This window comes from Cupressus sempervirens, chromosome 6, assembly GCF_028749045.1.
Source record: "Cupressus sempervirens isolate cs-2001-9-10 chromosome 6, ASM2874904v1, whole genome shotgun sequence".
Classification (NCBI taxonomy): domain Eukaryota; kingdom Viridiplantae; phylum Streptophyta; class Pinopsida; order Cupressales; family Cupressaceae; genus Cupressus; species Cupressus sempervirens.
Window position 1 is genome coordinate 560487079 of NC_143123.1, and position 17388 is coordinate 560504466.

At 34.4% G+C, this 17388-nt stretch overlaps 1 pseudogene; it reads right to left on the bottom strand.

The window, feature by feature from the left end:
- Positions 1–13962: 13962 nt before the first annotated feature.
- On the bottom strand, positions 13963–14478 carry LOC149553495 (dirigent protein 2 pseudogene; annotated as a pseudogene).
- Positions 14479–17388: the final 2910 nt, after the last annotated feature.

Sequence of the window (17388 nt, forward strand, 5' to 3'; positions counted from 1 at the left end):
ATCATTTTTCTATATTATAGACTCTTGCATTGGCTGGGACTAAAAGTCTGCTAGTAATAGTTGTTAGAATCGACATCACACCTATGATATTGCAATTGAATTGATATTCACAAAGCTTTTCCATTGAATTGGTTTATTTTGTATATGTCTATGAAACCATAGGCATTTCATTTACAACATGCTTCACAAGATGTAGGTTTGATGATCCTTCCATTGTTGGAATATTAAATGCAAAAGGCTGTTTGCCCCTAGAGCCAAACGCCCACCTACCATCCTTGATGACCTGCATAATAGTCATAAACATGAATGCGGTAGGTGAGTTTTGAAATCACATTGAGAGGGAAAATGGAATATGGCAAAAGGAATGTTTTTCTACAGTCATTCATTCGGAGAGTTAGTTCAACATAGTAGAGAAGTTTAGCAAAGAGTTGCAGAGCAAAAAAAGAAGAAAGAAGTTGATCAATAGATCAATCATTGCAGAGATAGAAGGAAGTTTGCATCATTTTCCAGTTGCACGAGTTTCCTTTGTTCATTGTGTAAGTTTGTTATTGTTGGATTTGTCTTGTTGAAGCAGTATTTTCTTCAAGCACCATTGTATGTAGCCATTAGAGCTGCAAGTTTAAAGTTCATTGAAGTTTAAAGTTTTATCAGTTTAGGGTTATTTTAGGGTTTTTTGGTTGAAGCCGAATGCTCCCATATTTTGTAATGTTTTTAATCAAAGTTGAATAGAAAGCAAGAAGGCATACTTGAATCCATTGCTCTTCATCTATTCATTGTTTTTTTCTGAGAAGTTTATTGTTGAATACTTTAGCTTGGCTCTCTGTCTTAAGTGGTAAAAATATTAAGTATATGAAATAGAACACTCGGCATCCTCGTCTATTGTTTATCACTTTCTAGTGATTGTCGAGCATTTCCTTTGAGTGTCGAGCTCTTCTTGTGCCGAGCTAACTTGGCACCTACTGCCTATCACTCGACACCTTCATGTGCTAAGCAACCTATCACTCGGGACCTTCATGTGCCAAGCAACCTTCCACTTGGCACCTTCATGTGCCAAGAAAAATTGGCACTTGACAACAGTTTGTGTCGAGCAAAATTTTTGGGTTGTGCAATTTTAGGGTTGCGCAATTTTTTAAGTTTGTGATTTATTTTTTCACATGGTATCAGAGCTTTGAGGCCCCACATCCACAGTGAGTTAGGGAATTTATTTTCTTTGGATATTTGACATGGAAGTAGATACAAGAAAGATATGGCAGTAACCACCATCCTTTAATGGAAAAAACTATGATACATGGGCAAAGAAGATGAAAACCATAATGGTTGCAAATGATTTGTGGGGGTTTGTAGTTAATGGGTTCAATGATGTGACAAACCTACCTCAGTATGTTGCTCTTACCAATAATCAAAAGACTCATTTGAAAGAGTCAAGGAGGAAAGATGCAAAGTCATTAAGTCTTATTGAAATACCAATGACAGAGACAGTATTTTCCAAGATTGTAGCAGCAAATTATGCAAAGGAAGCATGGGATATCCTTGAGATGTACTTCAAAGGGATTGATAAAGTTCGTATGGTAAAGCTACAAAATATAAGGAGGGATTTTGAGAACCTTCAGATGAAGGAAAATGAATCAGTTGCAGATTTTAGTTCAAGGACCTCCAATGTGATTAACCAGCTGAAGTCAAATGCAGAAGACTATCAAGAGTAGAGGATAGTGGAAAATATATTGAGGAGCTTACCTCATAAATATGACAATTTAGTCATGACCATAGAAGAGGCAAAAGACCTCATTGTTTTGGCAATGGATGAGTTGATGGGTACTCTTCAAACCCATGAGTATAGGATCAACAAATCTACATCTTCTTCTTCCCAAGAGCAAGAATTCAAGTCTTAGTCAAATCAGAGAGGAAGGGGGAGAGGAAGAAATGGCTCTAGTAGAAACTCTAGAGGTGGAGGCCAAGGTAATGGAGGACAAAGAAATGTTGCAGCAGAAAGCTCAGGAAGAGCAGATGGAGCAAGTAGCTCACAAAATAATTCAAGAGGAGGTAAGAAAAATTACAACTCAAATAAGAGTAATCTAGAATGCTACTACTATCATAAATATGAGCATTATGCAAGTGAATTCTGGAAGAAGCAAAATGATCAGTTAGGACAAGCAAATGTGGCTAATGTGAACATGGGAAGTGGAAACAATGCCACTGCCTTCATCATGTGTAATGTTGGTGAAGAAAGAAGCCTTGACATTTGGTACCTCAATAGTGGATGTAGCAACCACATGAGTGGTAATGAAACCTTGTTTACATTCATTTACAAGAGTTTCAAATCTGAGATTAAAATGGGTAACAATGGAACCGTACCAGTTGTAGGAAAAGGATCTATTATGGTCTGCACCAAGCAAGGTGAGACGAAGGAAGTACAAAATGAGTATTTTTTCCGTAGTATGAAGCACAATTTGATGAGCATTGGTCAGCTCATTCAAAATGGATACAAAGTGGTGATGGAGAATGGCACGTGTGTCATTCATGAAAAGGATGGGAGCAAGAACTTACTTGAAGCAGTTCAAATGAAAAAGAACAAAATGTTTCCCTTGAGGATAGAGACATGTTTCTCATTTCAAGTTGGTGTTGCACCTCCCACACAATCAACTCTAAGGAATGTGATTGAAGACCCCTCACAGCTATGGAACCTTAGGTATGGTCATCTAGGCTATGCTAGTTTAAATTTGTTGTCAAATAAAAGAATGGTAGAAGGTTTGCCACGTATAAGAAATTCATGTGACAAGTGTGAGGCTTGTATTTTAGGTAAGCAACATAGGCTTCCCTTTAATTTTGGAAATTCTAGGAGGGCTAGATATCCATTAGAGTTAGTGCATACTGACCTAGTTGGTCCTATGCAAATTACTTCCATTAGGGGGAGTACTTATTTAATGACATTTATTGATGATTTCAGTCGTAGGACATGGGCGTATTTCTTAAAGAATAAATATGAAGCATTTGATAAATTTGTAGAATTTAAAGCCTAGGCTAAAAGAGAATGTGGACACTATATCAAGGTCCTAAGATCAGATAGAGGAGGGGAGTATACCTCCAATTCTTTTGTAAATTTTTGCAGGAAACATGGTATAAAGAAAGAGCTCACAGCCAACTATACAACACAACAAAATGGAGTGGCTGAAAGAAAGAATAGGACCACTGTTGAAATGGCAAGGAGCATGATGAAAGAGAAAGGTCTCCCAACTGAATTTTGGGGAGAGGCTATGGAAAAAATAGTTTACCTAATTAATAGGTGTCCTACAAAGGTAGTCCGTGATAGAATTCCAATAGAAGCATGGTCATGAGGAAGATGGATAGTTGAACACCTAAGGGTGTTTGGATGTGTTGCATATGCACATGTGCCTAAAGAGAAAAGGTAGAAAGTGGATGAAAAAGGTGTTAAGTGCATCTTCACAAGGTACAACTTAGAATCAAAGGCATACAATTAGTCATGGTATGGACAAGTTGATGAGTCACCAAGCATCTCTAGTAAAGTGCCAATTATGAATGAAGAAGATGCTGATGAATAGCAAGAACAAGGAGCAGATAAAAGAAAAGGAAAGAAACCTCAATTATTTTCAAGCTCCTCTAGGCATGACTGAGTGTCAGTTTTGAGTAATAGTGAAGATTGAGCTGGTCGGCAAAGCAGCAACAGTGAAGATTCTAATCTCACACTCTCCTCCTTGTTACCAAGAAAGACCAAGAGTCTTAGGGAGATATACCAAGATGAAATCTATGAAGATTATGATGAGAGTGTTAATTTTGCATTATTTTCTCATAGTGATCCAATATATTTTGAAGAAGCTATTAAGGAGAAGAAATGGTGTAAGGCAATGGATGAGGAGATAGATGTTATAGAAAGGAATGAGACATAGGAGCTAACTAATTTGCCTCCCAAGAAGCAAGTGATTGGAGTGAAATGGTTCTACAAGACCAAATGCTATGTTGAAGGCAAGATTGATAGGCATAAGGCAAGGCTGGTAGTCAAGGGCTACAAACAGCAGTATGGAAGAGATTGCGATGAGACATATCCCCCAGTTGCAAGAATGAAAACCATGCATGCTATCATAGCAATTGTAGCTCAGTACAAATGGAAGGTATACCAAATGGATGTGAAGTCCACCTTCCTAAATGGTGTAATGAAGGAAGAAGTATATGTGGAGCAGCCACCTGGTTATGAAGTTGCAGGTGAAGAGAATAAAGTATATAGATTGAAGAGAGCTCTTTATGGGCTCAAGCAAGCTCCAAGGGCATGGTATAGTAGGATTGACTCATATTTGATGAGCAATGGCTTTAGCAAAAGAAATGGTGAGCCTACACTCTACATCAAGATAGCAAAGAGAAATGTGTTGATTATTGTGTTGTATGTAGATGATTTAATTTTTATTGATAATGACAAGGCTCTAATTGGTGAGTTCAAAGAGACCATGAAAAATGAGTTTGAAATGACAGACCTAGGTCTCTTGAAGTACTTTCTAGGCATAGAAGTAAAACAAATGCATGATGGCATCTTCATCTCTCAAGAAAAATATGCAAGGCACATCTTGGAGAGATTTAAAATGCAGAATAGTGAGGCAGCCCCAACGCCAACAACAGTAGGTCTAAAGTTGAGCAAGGAAGACTTTAGCAAGAGAGTGGATCCAACACTATATAAGAGTATGGTTGGAATTTTAATGTATTTGACTACAACTCAGCCAGACCTAATGCATGTAGTACGTCTGATTTCTAGATCTATGGAAACACCAAAGGATTCCCATTTGCAAGTGAGAAAAAAGATCCTAAGGTATGTAAAAGGTACCAAGGGATTTGATATTTTATATACTACATCAAATGAATTCAAGTAAGTTGGTTATACTGATAGTGATTGGGTTGGAAGTATAGATGATAGGAATAGAATTTTTAGATACATGTTTCATATGGGATCAGGTGCAATTTCATGGACATCCAAGAAGCAACCTATTGTTGCTCAATCTATAGTAGAGGCTAAATACATAGCAGAAAATGTAGTAGCATGTCAAGCTATTTGGCTACGGAGGATCTTGATAGACTTGAATGAAAGGTAAGAGGATAGAATCACAATTTATTGTGACAACATTTCATCAATTGCATTGTCCAAGAATCCAGTCTTCCATGGGAGAAGCAAACATATTGAGATCAGATATCACTTCATCAGAGAGTTGGTGGAGAATGCTAATATCAAGATGGAATTTTGTAAGTCTGAGTAGCAACTAGTAGACATTTTTACCAAGCCATTAAGCATTGAAAGTTTTGTACACCTAAGAGAGTGTCTTGGTATAGTTGATGTGGATCAGTAGTGATCGTTGTTTGTTTGGCTTGGGACAAAGGGGGAGTGTTGGAATATTAAATGCAAAAGGCCATTTGCCCCTGGAGCCAAATGCTCACCTACCATCCATGACGACCTACACAATAGTCATAAACATGAATGTGGTAGGTGAGTTTTGAAATCATGTTGAGAGGGAAAATTGAATATGACAAAAGGAATGTTTTTCTACATTCATTCATTTAGAGAGTCAGTTCAGCAGAGGAGAGAATTTTAGCAGAGAGTTGTAGAGCAGAAAAAGAAGAAAGAAGTTGATCAGCAGATTAGTCATTGCAGAGACAGAAGGAAGTTTGTGTCATTTTTCATTTGCACGAGTTTCCTCTGTTCATTTTGTAAGTTCATTATTGTTGGATTTTTCCTATTGAAGCAGTGATTGCTCTAGGCACCATTGTATGTAGCCATTAGAGCTACAAGTTTAAAGTTCATTGAAGTTTGAAGTTTTACCAGTTTAGGATTATTTTAGGGTTTTCTAGTTGAAGCCGAATGCTCCCAGATTTTGTAATGTTTTTAATCAAAGTTGAATAGAAAGCAAGCAGGCATACTTGAATCCATTGCTCTTCATCTATTCATTGTTTTTTCTAAGAAGTTTATTGTTGAATACTTCAGCTTGGGTCTTTTTCTTAAGTGATAAAAATATTAAGTATATGAAACAGAACACTCAACATCCTCTTTTGTTTTTTGTCACTTTCTAGTGACTGTTGAACATTGCCTTTGAGTGTCGAGCTCTTCTTGTGCCAAGCTAACTTGACACCTTCACATGCTGAGCAACCTGTCACTCAGCACCTTCATGTGTTGAGCAACCTTCCACTTGACACCTTCATGTGCTGAGAAAATCTGGTACTCAGCAATAGTTTGTGTTAAGCAAATTTTTTGGATTGTGCAATTTTAGGGTTGTGCAATTTTTTAAGTTTGTGATTTATTTTTTCACATCCATATCTGCACAAGGATGTTCACATGGATAAAAAAGGTCACTAGTTCATCTACCCGCCTATGATCATTCTTATGAAGCTATCGGAAGTTCCCTTTAGAGAAAATGGAAGGTTTTAAAAAGAAAGCTTGGATTTCATTTTAGTTTAGGCATTGAGAAAAACATTTCTCATACACTCCTTTGTCTATGACTGGGCTTTCACTGAAATCTCACCTTTACTTTGGCATCGAGCATGTGTATTGAGTTTGAGGATAGCTATGTTTTGTTTTAATGAGTCACTTGCACATTTATGAAACCGATCAAAGTATTTCCATTCCTTATTTCTTTGCTAATGCTCACACTTTCTTTAAGAACATTGTTTTGTGACCTGCATAGACCTAACTATTGGAAATAATGAAGCACATATCCATGTTCATTGCATTTGGATGATGAATATATTTTAAGAGAGCCCTTGAATGATTTCCCTACTCCAATTATGCTTTCCATTTGTTGTTTGTTACGAACTATAATGATATTAAACCATTCACATTGCTATGTATTCCATTGTTGTGTTCGGAGAGGGACTCAAAATGAAGATTTTAATTTTTATAATCTTCATTCTCATTGTCGTCTACATCTTTTCATTAGCATAATCTAGTAGTTTTTCATAGTTGGTGTTCAAATGTATGGGTTAGGATTAGGGAAAAATGTTAAGGTTTGGGGAGAGATAAAACTTTTAGTGCCTGGAGAGAGAAAAATTTTAGTATATGGAGAGAAAAATTTTAGTACATGAGTAGAGAAGGTTTTTGCATTTCATTTTACTCTCATTTTTTAGTTAACTTTCTTTAAATTTCTTGGTAAAAATATCAAGGTAACATACATAGAGTAGATTAAAGATAAAATAAGAAAATAGAGTATAGATAGTGAGACATGAATGGTAAAGAGAGGGGTAAGAGAGGATAGAGACATGGAAGGAGAAATGAATGTCTTTGTAAAAAAAGGATATGAAGGAAAGGATAGGGAAGTACATAGGAAGAGTGTAAATTATTAAAGAGAGACCTATGTCCATTTAAGTATATATTTATAGAGAGAGAGAGAGATTAAAAAAAAAATCACAACATAATAATTTGATATTTATTTCACTATTACCATAACCACTATCTATATACCTATACATTTATTCAAAATTAATATTTAAGATTCACTTATTGATCAGGTCTAGGTTATTATTTTTCAAGAGACATAAGGAGAAACATTGCTAGAGATAAAAAGAGATAGGTAAATATGGGGAGAGTTAATTTTGGTTGTTGATGGATTTATCTTAAAGAGATCATAAACTTTGAAAGGTGCATAGCATTCTCATTAAAGCTAATTTTTGAAGTACACCTTTTATCTAGGCTATTATTTTTGAAGTAGAATAATAGTTTATAATGTGCAAGAAGGTTAAACTTAGATAAAAATATGCTTATCGAGTGTGAAGATGATCTAAGATGTGGTACTGTTGTCTGGTTATTAAAAATTGTCTCAATTCCTATCTTATTATTGCTATGGATATTTTCAAAATATGCCTTGTTTTAACCATTAAAATGCTCATTTCCTCTCTTAGTTTTTGAGAAAGTATGTCCTTCAATGTCTCTAGCTCATTCCCAACTTTGCCCAACACTTTGAATTTTCAAAATCTAGCTTCCGAGTCCAAAGTTATTGCAGGTTAATGGAGAGACCCAAAATATGTATTTTCAAATCTATCATTAACCATTAACCTCTCAGATGATTAAGGTTAAGCTCCAAATTACATATTTTAGAGGTGGTTAATCAACCTCTCCAAAATTATGTATTCTCTCCCCCATCATTATCCTCTCAAAAGGTTAAGATTAAGCTCCAAATTACATATTAAGGAGGTGGTTAATTAACCTCTCTTGTTAAGTTGATGAAGGTTGGAGATTGAAAGATCAGTCATATCTGTGTGAAAACATGGCAAAATTATGGTCACATCTACTAGAAAATCTTGAGAAATAAAACATGAAAGAACGTGGTCAAGGAAATCAGGTCAAAGATCAAAGCTGCTATTGAAAGCACACAGTTTTGCATATTTTGTCCTCCTAAGCCTTCTGACATTTCCCAATTCAAGAAGGCATGGGTTTTCTCAAGAAATGTGGACTCTTTTTTATGGAATGCAATGAACGGCTGTCGAACCTAATCAATTTACCTTCTCCAATATTCTTCCTTCATGTCCCAATGTTGCATCGGTAAAATATGGGTTGTAGATACATTGAAAAATCATTACATGTGGATTTCTATCTGATGGTATTGTGATGAACGCCCTAATAGATATGTATGCAAAACATGGAAGAATATCAAAGGGATGCCAATTTTTTGATGAAATGCATAATGTGGATGTGGTCTCTTGGAATGTAGTGATTGCTGGATATGTGATGCATGATCGAGGCAGGGAGGCCCTTAAACTCTTTGAAGAGGTGCAAAAATATGGCATAAAAGAAAACCATGTCACATTTTTTTGTGTTTTGATGACTTGTTGTCATGCAGGTCTTATAGAGGAGGGCCAAAAATATTTTGAATCCATGAGTCAAGATTACCACATTGTGCCCCAAATCGAAAACTATATTTGTATGGTTGATTTATTTGGTCATGGTGGGCACCTTGCAAAGGCATATGACTATCAAGAAAATGTCAATAAAACCTGACGTTACAGTGTAGATGTGTTTACTTGCCGCCTACTGTGTATGTTAGAATATTTAACATGGCAGTTGATGTTTGCCCCTTGAGCCAAACGCTCACCTACCACCTCTAATGCCTAGAACAGATAGAAACATTAATACAGGTAGGTGAAGTTTTTCAAATTTTGAAAAGAGGGGGAAAATGGAATGTGAAAAAAAGGAATGTTTATTTCATTCATTCATGCAGAGAGTTAGCAGATCAAGCAGATCAGAGAGAAGTTGCAGAGCTGAGTAGAGAACGAAGATGAAGGAAGTTTGTGCCTGCAGTTGCACGTGTCTCCTCTATTCATTCTGTGAGTTTGTTGTTGTTTATTGTTTGTTTTGTTGAAGCAATGATTTCTCCAAGCACCATTGTATGCAGCCATTATAGTTGCAGGTTTAAAGTTTATTGACGTTTGAAGTATTATTAGTTTAGGGTTATTTTAGGATTTTCTGATTGAAGCCAAATGCTCCCAGATCTTGTAATATTTTAATGAAAGATTGAATAGAAAGCAAGAAAGCATACTTGAATCTATTGATCTTCCCTTGTATGTTGCATTTGAGAAATTTTTTTGAAAGCTTAAAGCTTTGGCTCTCTGGTTTCAATGGTGAATGCATTCACGTTGGAATTTTCTACGTTATAAACTTTAGTTGGAGCTGAGCTCACTTGACATCTATTGGTGCCGAGTATTTCCTTTGGAGCCAAGCATACTCAACATCTATTGCTGCCGACCTTTCAAGTGCCCAGCTCCTCTTTGTGCCAAGTTCACTCGGCACCTGTTGCCTGTCACTCGACACCATCAAGTGTTGAGCAACCTGCCACTCGGCACCATCAAGTGCCAAGTAAAACTAGCACTCAACACCTTCATGTGCCGAGCAACTTTTAAGTGTCGAGGAAAGATTTTAGGTTTAGGGTTGTGAGTTTAAGTTTGATTTTAATATAATTTCTCACAATGTACACGAGAATTTAATTATAGGGGAACAAGCAGTGAATTTCTTTTTTGAGTTGAAACCTAAAAATGCCTCACCTTATGTGATGCTATCAAACATATATGCTACAGCTGGAAGTTGGGATGACTTGGAAAATGTGCAGAGAAGGATGAAAGAGATGAGGATTAGAAAGACACCAGCATGCAGTTGGATTGAAGTCAAAGGATGAGTGCACATAGTTTTAGTAGGAAATGCATTGGCAATACATCGAGAGATGCAAGAAATGTATGAAAGTTATCAGAATTACATCCTAGATGAAACTAGCAGGGGTCGCTGCTGTCACAACTGAAATTGTTTGTTTGGTACCATAGCCAGAAGTTAACCATTACATTTGCACTTGTCAAAACATCCACTTGAACATTTTATGTGTGTGGCTATTGCCACTCTGGTGCCAATTTCCTATCCAAGATTGTCCTATGAGATTAATGCAATGAATGCCACTTGATACCATCATTTCAAAATGATTGGATAGTAAGTCTTGTGGCAGTGACAATGCATACAGAAGGTGGAGTGCTTTTTCAAAATCTACCTAACATAATATTATGTTACACATGGTCAATGATAACAATATCATATGTTTTTGATGTGCCAAAATGCACAGTAGGCTCAATCCAGAGATACACCCAAAATAATGTGGTGATCGATCCATATGCTGGTATCTTCCCAGTTCATCACTTTTGCATATACCGAAGACTACTCTAAAAACACGTGAATTATTTGACATAATTCTCAGAGAAGTAGAATTTTCAAAGAAGTGGAATCTTAGAGAAGAATGTTTATAAATGTTCCTCATTGTTCATATAGTAAAAGCACATTTGACAGATATAGACACAATTAGAGAGATGAGAAACAGAAAGTTAGCATTTGGCGGGCACATATATTTCTTATCTTCTTGTTAAGATAGAAATGCCTTCACTAATAAAGTGATGTAATTTGGATAAATGATCTAAGGATCGATAAGGATTGACTATTCAAGCTTCTTCTCAAAATATCTAAGCTTCAAGTTTCAAGTCATATAGGTTAATTTTGTAGAGGTTAATTAACCTCACCCAAATCACATATTTGGGAAGTAGTTATTAACCATGAAGAGGTAGTTATTAACTTTTATGTCTATATAAGGGCTCCTTTTGGTTTTGTATAGGAGGAATTTTTTTGACTTTAGAATAAGGGAACACTATGCTGAAATTTTGATCAAGAGACAAATTTTGGAAAGTATGTATAGCTTTTGTCTCTAAAATTGAAAATCTCTATTATGTTCTTAAAGCAAGAAAATGAAATGAGATATGCTTTTGGTTTCTTGTTCTAAAATCAAGATTGTTGTAGTATAAACTACTGATTCTTTTGTAGTAAGCATTTTCATGGTATTGTATGAATGTTTATGAATCATGAATCAGCATGGTAATAATGGTCATTTTCAAGTGTAGTTCTTGATTGCCTTTGTTATCATTCTATGTTGAATCAAGAATGTTCTGAGGTCATGTGGTGCATTCGTCCTGAAATGACTTTCTCTTGATCTTTAAAATTTTAGATTCTTTATTTGAAAATCTTTAGAAATTATATCATACGAGGGAGCTACCCCTCTAAACACAGAGGAAGGCTGCATACCAAGGGCCTATCCAACTGTTGTGAACAGTTTGCCACATACACTACATTGGGCCACTTTTACAGTGACAAACTTGTTTACCAATAGGTACAAAATTATTTATTACTACAATTATTTATAAGAAATACATATTAATATAAATCTAATTTGTAATAATATTAAATACAAAATGTAGATCACAAACTTAAATTGCTTTTATTTTAGAATATTGATTTTTTATTTTTTTCCAAATCTAATCTAAAGTTATGTGTTTAAGGTTATGAATTTTGTCACATGTAAAGAATTCATAAAAAAATTGATAGATTATAGTGAATTTAACATAATAAAATGCTAAGATACTTTGTATAACAAATTTGTCGTTGCCTTAGTGCTAATAAGAATGGTTAAGGATATGTTAGTTATAAATATCATCTCCGTAATCAAATTTTAAGATCATATAGAAATGGTTTCAACAACCAACATGTTAAATGAGGTCTTCAAACAATAGATGGGGACGAGGAATATAATTAATTGCTAGAGTTGAATTAAGAAGGCATAATGAAATATAAAATGGACTAAGAGTCATTTATGAGGTGGAATTAGAAGCCAATAATGCAATATAGGGTAATTGATGATTGAATAATCACTCACAATTATAAGGAAGTAATTGAACATGGTATGGACTTGGATGGATTAAGTATTTGACTATATGTGGTAAGGTCCATAAGATATGTCATGTAAGTAACAGAACATGAAAGAGGGACACATGGATATCAAAATAAAGAGATATAGAAATATAGAGTAAGATATAAAGATGGGGGCACAAAATTAGGCAAGGAGAGTTTATGAATTTATATTAAGAACATCATTAAAAAAAATATACAAGACTATTGACTTAACCATTGCACACTTGAAAAATGCAAATACTAGTTTTATTCGTTTTCTCTACTCCATTTTATTTTATTATATGGTGTCGACACTGATTATGCATCCTCTCCAGCCTATCACCATCTCGAGAAGATTTCACATGCATGCTCTCATATCATCTATTAACAATTATGATGTTTGAACAAATTAAGATATTAAAAGATGATATTAATGAAAGTCTACTGACATCTTTAATGAACAACTATTCGATGCGTTGGATGGCATGTGGGGTGGAGTTTGCTATTTATTTAAGCTCGGCGGCCATTAGGCTTGGAAGACTCAACATATACTTCTAGAAATATAAAACGCATTTGTCTGTCTACAGGCTGTTGTCCTAAGATCTGGTTGTCCCCAATGGTGAGATTTTAAAGGACGAGCATGGTGAAGGATCACAGCAATAAAATGCGTCACTGCAACATAATATTCAAAGAGCTTCAGAACCCCAACAGTTGTGAAGGTCATAATATACTAAATTAATGTAATTATTTGCAATTGTAGATCAACAGTAAACATATATCTTAAATAATACAGGGGTGAACATGAAAAACACCATCATATATATATATATATATATATCAAAGTACTATTACAGGTTGTTTTATATCACACCTTAATTTAATATCATTTAAAACAAATAGGGATACTTTTTTCTGCACTTTTACCAATAATAAATATGAAGGAAAATGATCCTGTAGTAGAAAGCATTCTAATATCTTTGATAACAGTGGTAGATTTAATATTTAAATTTTATGTTTATTTTTTTTACAATAACTTTACAAGTGGTTATGGCTTTGATGACTATTAATAACTGAATGTTAAGTATCTTATTTGCAAAGAGAAATCAATGAGATGATTTCATATCAGTGGCATAAGAATGACTATCATTTTTTAATGATGACAAAAATGTACTGATGTGGCATCATATTTTACAATTTAGTTGTAATGAAACATTAAATATGAATTGTAAGAAGGTAACTTGACAAATACACTCCTATAAAATTGAAGAGTGATTTAAAATCTCTACTAAAACTTCAAAAAATGCATAACGATTGGTCTCACTCTTTTTTAGAGCTATTTTTAACATCTTGATAGCAACATATTTATGTGGCATCATATTCAACTATTTACAAGTGACTTCACAAATACACTTTTATAAAATCTAAGAATGATTTAAAATCTATACTAAATTTTGGAGCTACTAAGTTCTCTCCCCTAACAACTAATTGCTTGAATCAGATTTCCAGAATACATTATCATGAACCCTAGAACTGTAAACATAAATTAAGGATTATAATGTGTTAAAAACTAATGCCAAAGTTGCGAGACATCTCAGTTCCAACATAATCCTTATAATTATAATAAATATCAGGAATGTATTATTTAGAAAACCTGAAAGATGGAAAACAAGAGGTCTAGTCTTACATTCGATTTATTTGCATTAATTTCCAGCAAATGGATGCAGGTGGGAAGGAAATTAATCTAGCCGGAATAAAGTGTTAAATTTGAGAATGCCATCCATTCCAACGGCGGAATGAAGAGTGACGTTGGCATACCCACGAGCATATCTCAATTTCCCCGTTCCTCCCACCACAGACACCTCACATCCGTTGGTCCTCGTGAAGAGATCCGTTCCTTGGATTTCAAGTGTACTCCCATTATATTTCTTGTTCTCAAACACAACGGAGAACACCATGTGAACTGCGTATCCCTTCACGTCTACAAACTCATAGATTCCTTTGGCCCTTCCAACAATGGCGGAAGAGGGATCAGGCTCTTGAGTCAGAAGATCATCTATAACCAACACAGTCCCCATTTTAATGAGCTCTGAGGATGTCCCACTTACTCCTCCAACTACTATGGCTGTTGCATTGGGTTTGCTCACTATGTCATGCATGTAAAACACAATATGATTCTCTTTTGGATGATACCCCCATGAAGAAGATATTATTGCAAGCGAAAAAACTATAAAGAACAACATTTTGGAAGCCATTAGAGATCTTAAAGCATGAAAAGGATAAAGATGTTCATCTTGTTGTGATAGGGCGGTCACTACTTATAGTCATCCAACGGAAACCAAATATATAATTGGGTGTCTACTACTAGATTCCAAAATTTGGAAGAAGTGGTCAGGAGCAATCATGAAGAAGTTTCCTCAGTCTGATAATGTGAGCAACATGTATATCAATTTAACTTTGAGATGATGATCCAACTGGGCCATCTGTAAATCTTGTTTTAAGCGGACCGCAGTTGAATTAGCTCACGGACACACTAAACAATGCCGGCACTCATTATGCCTCCCTCCCCTCGAGAAGATTTGACTGTGATCACATATAGTCACCGATATTTGTGTGGATGGAATGAACCTTGTTTTTAATTAATTGTAACAGATTTCCACAATCCATATTCCAGCTTGTTCTTTATTAAAGCTTCTGAATGAGATTGTGTAAGATTTTTCTAGCATTACTCAAATCGAGAATGTAAACCAAAAGAATTCTTGACTTTGAAATTTTTTAATGAACTGCTTTTAAGACTTCACGTATACATCAAAAAAATATTAATACATCTGTCACTCTACTTGAGCTTGCCCTAAAACCTATGAACTCCTACAGCTAGACATCGTCATATTTTTTAAGATGTAAACGTGAAATAAGCACGAAACAGTAATGTGCTTTGTAATAGCATGTGGATGGATAGACGGTGGTTAGAACTGTCCGACCTCACATTTCACACATTGGTTAGAAACTGGTCTTTCAAGAGGTCTGAGATCAAATGCATCTTTGGTAGAATATTTGTATTAAGCTTAATCTCTCGTAGTTTTCAATGGTGATCGCTTAGACATATTCTCTTACATTGTTTAATAATTTTGTATTAATTCTCTCTCTCTATATAAAATCTTGGATATACATGTTTTCACTTAAATATGTATTTATCTTTATTTTTAATTTTGATGCATTGTGATTTTTATTAATTTTATAGTTTTAGAACTAATTGTTTTGTCCTTTCTTTTTATTTTTATTTTTCCTTATCTTTTTCTTGTTTTCTATTCATTCTTTTATAAATAAAATCTTCTCTTGATTCTTGATGCTTATTTTTGTCCTTCTCTCTTTTCTTTTTACCAAGCCTGGGTCTACAACATATTATTTATCTATATTCGTAGCTCTCTCATCTTGATGATGGATCGTTGAGTATGATCCGAAATGTTGATGCTGATAAACTCACACACAATCTCACCCAGAAGCATGAATATAATATCATGGATTGTGGAAATTTGTTGCAATTAAGAATAAGGATATCACACACATTTGTAGTAAAATATTTGTAGTAAGATTAAGGAGATCTTTGGTCTATTGTTGAAGTGAAGTTTTAATGTTGATAGAAGGGATGAGGTTTAGATCATACTTTAAGTGAATTTGATGGAAAATCAACTAGTTTATAAAGTCTTACTAAAAATTTCAATTGTATTAATGACTTTAATGACATATCATTGTTGTACATGTCATATATGTCATGTGTTCTCATTTGATAAATATATAAAAGGGTTTGAACCCTTAACAAAAGGCTAACATCAAATAAAGAGGACAACAAAAAGAGAATTTACTAGTGAAATATAGTAGAGTAACTAAAAGAGGAGGAAACAAACAACTAGAAGAGCTACAAACTAGAAAAAACTAGCTAGACATAAACTGACACACTAACCCAAAACATGTTGTGACAACAACAAAACCACCAAAAAACTAGCACTACCTGCACCAAACACTACTTATTAAGCCCCTTGAACTTTTTGAAGAACAAAACATGTTTCATAGGTTTAGAAGAAGACATAGCATCTCAGACCACCTCCTTGTTAAAATCTAACTTTAGGCTAACCTCTAATTTCTTCATTTTCATCACAAATTATTCAAGTTCATCCTACATGGAACTAATGGATGTATTAGTCATTTCTTGTATATCTTTATCCAAGGAAGCCAATTCTAGCAAATGATTACATAGTTGGGACTCACCCTCCTTTATATCAACCAAGAAGTTGAGAATTTTCAATCTTTCCTCTACCAAGTACATAAGGTTATTTAGTTCTACAATCTAGTCCCTAATGATCTCATAATTATTATTTTTGTAAAATCATCTAGAACCTTCCAATGATAGTCATCTTCTTTTCTTCTAGTCCATTCCATAGTTTTTTTTTTCACCATAGGAGAAACTACAAGTGTTTTTATCTTGAACCTGGCAACTTATAATTCATGTAGGAGACACTTAGTTTTAACATTTTTTTCTCTTGAGACAAACACATAACTTCTCCACTGTCCTTGCTATAGTATCTATATCATGACCACATGTGGAAAAAGGAAATTTACTGGGAAAGGAAGATCTAGGAATAAGAAGGTTTCCATTGTAACTATGTTGAGTTTTAGGAAAGGGATGGATATATGAAAATGAGGAGGAGGTAGGAAAAGAATTCTCTACTGTCCCTGCAAATTTAATGAATGACGTAGAAGCTAAATCCTCAAAGGGAGCCACATTGTAATGCTCGATATGTGATAAAAGAAATTAACCTAAAGTTTTACTAATTTTGTCAAACATTTTTTTTTAAAGTTAAAGATACAACAACAATAATAGAATAGTAGAAGCAATAACATACACTCAAATATCAACAACACATAATTAGATTGTAACTCTTATAGGTCCCATGATGATAATCACATTTAATTTTAATTAACACTAAATCCAATATATAATAAAGTCACATCAAATAATAATATAGAAGTATGAATCTATTTAAATAATATACAAATATCTCAAATGCCACGTGGAAATAATAATAATGCACCATCATCCACTGTACAGGTCGTATGGTATAAGGGTTGAAAGAATATACAATAAAAAAAATAGATTACAACAACAT